A 5,503-nucleotide genomic window follows, 5' to 3' on the forward strand; every position below is an offset into this window, starting at 1 on the left:
GTGAATAGCATGTGTAATATATATGTGTCTGTATGTGATGAACAATTTAATATATCTAATTTATTTATTTATTTATTGTCTAGTAGGAAGCAGTGTTAAGAAAAACCAAATCAGCACAAAAATTAGATTCGCTTTAATTTATATAGTAGAGTTTTTCAAAGAAGAAAAGACAAGTAAGTTTTTTTATTTTAAACACAACAAAAAATATTTTACAAAAATCTACATAATAATATTAACACAAAAACAACTAATTTGGAAAATAATTTTAGATTTTATAAATAAAAGCACAGCTTGTCTTTTCTTGTTTAAATATATGTTTGCTTGTTTTTTTTCTTGTAGTTTAAATAAATTCTCTTCTTTAATAACATAAGATACTAATTATGTAAAGCTTTTTGAGCACGACATATAAAATTCTTTCAGATATTCTATTTAGCAATATATTGTAAATATTAAGGCGATTTTTTAAACTATTAAATTTTTATAATGCGTTACATGAAAAATATTTACTTCTTTAGTAAATTTTTTATATAAGTTTCTGGCTAACTTAACTATGTTAATCTTCAAGTATATTAATTCTAACGTTGTTCAAAATTACAGATCTTATTAAAAAAAAGTCCTGATATCTATAACTAACTATATATTTTATTTGTCGTGCTCGGAGCCTTTGTTCTTCTTCTTTGAATGTTTCGTACTTAGAACTTACCTTGTGGGTCCCGTTGCTGTGCATCTTGTGTTGTCAGTAACAATTCATCCTGAGATCTATCATGTTGCCAGGGTGCGTAGCCTAAAAGAAGAAACGCGTGTTTAAAAATTTTGAAATGAACATATATCCTTAGAAATATGTATTACAATAAAATTTCAAGTCATTAAACTACAATTTACTTGTGGCATTTTATATTATACGCAAGGCTTAAATAATTTAAATTACATTTCATTTATTTAGATTTTTGAAAAATCATTGATTAATTGTTCAAGTATATAACTAACTTATTAAATTATTTGTTAAAATTATATTTTATGTTCACTAATATTTCGATTACATTCTATGGTCTTTCTTCAGGATACTGATAGATTATAATATAATCAAGGTACTGTACTGATTAGACTACAGTCAAAAATTAGTGAAAACAAAATATATTTTTTTTATAATTTAAAAATTGTGCATTATTTAAACAATTAACAAATTAAGCTCGTCATTAAAACAATAAATTTAATTTTGTTGTAATATAAAATATAACGAAAGAAACTTGTTTTAAATAAAAAAGTTAAAACAATAAATTACAACTACAACAAATTTTATATTTAATTTTAAGACTTTTTGTAGAATGTTTGGGTAATTTTTTATAGTGACTTAAAAATTTTACTACATAAAATGCAATTATTTACCTTGACTAGATCCTTCTCCTCCTTGACTTGTACCAGCATTATGATCTAAATCATCCATACCCATTTCTTCATCATTGACCTGAGGTTGCTCCTGTAGCACCTACACTCATTCCTGTCGATAATGCTGTTGATGATGTCGAAATTTGTGCGGCAGCTGCTGTTATAGCGCCAGCACCAGCTAATTTTGCAGGCTGCTGAAGTAATTCGGATTGATTAGATTGCATTTGAGAGGAGTTTGAGTTGTCATGAATATCTGCAAATGAAATAAATAAATATTAGGTTAACATTCATATTAACATTATTTAGTCATTTAAGTAAAATTGATTTTTTTTTATATAATATACATACCAGTCATGGCATTTTCAATGCTCCTGCGCTGAACTTTTCGTCGACGTCTTGATGGACTAGAAGAACCTTCACGTGATGCAGACAAATCTTGTGAATCCATACCTGATTGTCCAACACGTGCACGTTTGGTTTGTTTTAATGTATAACCAGAACTTAATTTGCTTGAACCACCACCGACACTACCAGGTATGTTTAAACCCCGATGATGTTCAGGCTTCGGTGCACCAGTGCGATTATCGGATAAACCTTTAATTTGCAATGACTCAGCAGCTTTTAATAAAGCCGCTAATTGATCTTGCGAAATATTTACTTCGCCACGATACATATAGTCCATCATTGCGGTCAACTCCTGATACTTAACATCTTTCAAAATTAGAATAGGATGTTTATCATATTGTTGTTGAAGTAAGGTCTAAAAAAAATTCATAATGATTAATTAAATATATGCATAGATGTTATTTGTTTATTATTTATTTAATACTTACTGCAAAATATGGACTACATGCTGATAAAACAATTTTGTGTGCAAATTCCTGCAATACATAACATAAATATGTTGTTAAAATATTGTAACAAAAATAGTAATAAATAAATATTACTTTCAACTTGCACAAATAATATTAAAAGTTAAATACATTATTTTTATTCTTATTATTTCAAAGAAGAAAAGACAAGTAAGTTTTTTTATTTTAAACACAACAAAAAATATTTTACAAAAATCTACATAATAATATTAACACAAAAACAACTAATTTGGAAAATAATTTTAGATTTTATAAATAAAAGCACAGCTTGTCTTTTCTTGTTTAAATATATGTTTGCTTGTTTTTTTTCTTGTAGTTTAAATAAATTCTCTTCTTTAATAACATAAGATACTAATTATGTAAAGCTTTTTGAGCACGACATATAAAATTCTTTCAGATATTCTATTTAGCAATATATTGTAAATATTAAGGCGATTTTTTAAACTATTAAATTTTTATAATGCGTTACATGAAAAATATTTACTTCTTTAGTAAATTTTTTATATAAGTTTCTGGCTAACTTAACTATGTTAATCTTCAAGTATATTAATTCTAACGTTGTTCAAAATTACAGATCTTATTAAAAAAAAGTCCTGATATCTATAACTAACTATATATTTTATTTGTCGTGCTCGGAGCCTTTGTTCTTCTTCTTTGAATGTTTCGTATTTAGAACTTACCTTGTGGGTCCCGTTGCTGTGCATCTTGTGTTGTCAGTAACAATTCATCCTGAGATCTATCATGTTGCCAGGGTGCTAATTGATCTTGCGAAATATTTACTTCGCCACGATACATATAGTCCATCATTGCGGTCAACTCCTGATACTTAACATCTTTCAAAATTAGAATAGGATGTTTATCATATTGTTGTTGAAGTAAGGTCTAAAAAAAATTCATAATGATTAATTAAATATATGCATAGATGTTATTTGTTTATTATTTATTTAATACTTACTGCAAAATTAGACTACATGCTGATAAAACAACTTTGTGTGCTTTAAGAAATTTTCCTTCAGCAGCGATTGTACAATCCACAAGTGTCTGACTTGTCAAAAGATTGTCAAAGACACTGATCAGAGTGCTCTGATGGTTGTTCCATCGCAAACAAAACTGCTGATCGTCATCCATTTTGGACGAATGATAACGTCAACCTTTCTCTTATACAAGACGTTATAACACGTCTTCAATGTTTTAGCGGGAGTCCAAACTTAATGTTGTTTCTTTCTTGTTACTGCTTGTATCAAAATTCAGTGGGTGCTCTTCTAAGCAAAATAAGGATAGTGTAGAATGGGAAATGACAAGTTCTTTGTTTAGTTAAAGTGATACATCACTTGAGTTTCTTAATTTATTATTTGGTATTATCAAGTAACAATGTTGCCTAAAATGAGAAAAAAAAATTAAACAATTAATAACTATCAAATATAGTAGAATAAAAATATATATATAGTTATAGAGTTCAATTATTGATTCATTATTAAAATAGTAGATAATTTTTTGAAAATATTTTTAAACCAAGATTTTTTTGCATTTAAAATAAATTATCTGCAATTTGTATGACTTCTACGCTCAGGTAAGGGTAAGGTCAGCTCAATATGCTATTTATGAACAAAAAAAAAAAATAACTTCATCTACACAAAGAAATAATATTTTATATATTATTTATATTTTTAGCGAATTAATAGTAAGTAAAATAAATTGTCATTTTGATTAAACAGAAGTAAAAATGATCGCATATAATTCAACCACATTAATTTCAGCTCAATAAACAATCACAAATAACTAAATAGAAAAAGTACACTTTTCAATATAAAAAAAGGATATACACATAGTAGAAAAAGTCTACGGATATTCACAAAATTTTTCTAAAATTACGCATAACTTTTTTAATTTTTACTCAAATTCATTTTTATTTCCTGATTTATTTTAACCAAAGAAACAACAATAAAGTTGCAATATTAAAACTAAACAGTTATTCTTTAAAAAAAAAATTAAACACAATTATATGCGAAAGTAGCAATTTTTGAAGCAGAAAAAGTCTACGGATATTTCTTAATATTTACATTTACCGCTAATTTAAATTCACAAAAATCTTAAATTTAATAGCCTGTGGGATAACCCCTGCATTTAATAACCTCTGTTAAGCGTCTTTCCATTGACTCAACTAGCTTTGCAATATCCTGTGCGTTTATTTCTAGCCATTCTTCTTTGATGACGTATCTTGCTATATCCTTGCTGGAAAACTTATGCTGGCGAATCTTATTTTCCAAATAAACCCACAGATGTTCTATAGGACTAAGGTTTGGTGATTCTGGTAGTGTTTGAAGTTGCCTGAGAGCATAGTACAGCATCCAAATCTGTACTATGACTGCTGTATGCTTAGAGTCATTGCCCTGCTAAAACAAAAAGGTTGCCTCAAGTCCTAACGTTCTGACATTTTCTTTCAAATTTGTTTTTAGAATATTTAGAAAACCATATTTCTCCATTGTATCTTGTACAAATTCAAGTCTAACCGCACCATTACTTGCTATACACCCCTAAATCATTACGCCGTCACCAACACGTTTTACTGTTTACGGTTTATCACAGGTTGTGCATAATTTTCTCCATACAAGTTTTCTAACTTTGATTCCAAATATTTAAAATTGACTCTCATCGGAGAAAATAACTCATATTCAGAACTTTATAGGTTTATTTATACGCTTTCTTGCACGGCTTAATCATTTTATTCTATTATATCAGGATATGTATGGCTTCTTTTCTGCAATCAGGGTATAGTACATGCATTTCTTCAAAATTTTCAGCACAGTATCAGGATATATTTTGTTTTCAAGTATTTCGGCAATATGTTCAGCTATTTTGAAGGCTATTACTCTTGGATTTACTTTCACCTGGTTGATTATGCTACGTCTTTCTCTATTTGACAAAATTGTGGGGCGGCGAGTGCGAGGTTTAAAAATGTAAGTACTGGTCTCTTTGAAGTTATTTGTAATTCTCTGCACAGATGAATATTGACGACCAATATCTTCAGCAATTTTTCTTTAGCTTACGTCATCTTTCTAAAATTTAACAGTTATTTGTCGCGCACTAAAACTAATTTCACGTCTTTTATTTTATATTGTAAAAATTTATTGCTTATATAAAAAAACATTATTAAATGATTGATTTTTAGACTCTTTAGGAGGTCAACTAATAATTAAATATCATTTAATGACACTTTTATGCTTGCAAGCGAATTTAAATTAGCG

General features: G+C 27.9%; 1 pseudogene; it reads right to left on the reverse strand.

Moving 5' to 3' along the window:
- Nucleotides 1–672: 672 nt before the first annotated feature.
- The window catches only part of LOC119672722, a 510,988-nt pseudogene continuing 506,157 nt past the window's right edge, over nt 673–5,503 (reverse strand).

The sequence above is a fragment of the Teleopsis dalmanni genome, chromosome 1 (assembly GCF_002237135.1).
Source record: "Teleopsis dalmanni isolate 2A chromosome 1, ASM223713v2, whole genome shotgun sequence".
In the NCBI taxonomy this organism is placed as follows: Eukaryota; Metazoa; Arthropoda; class Insecta; order Diptera; family Diopsidae; genus Teleopsis; species Teleopsis dalmanni.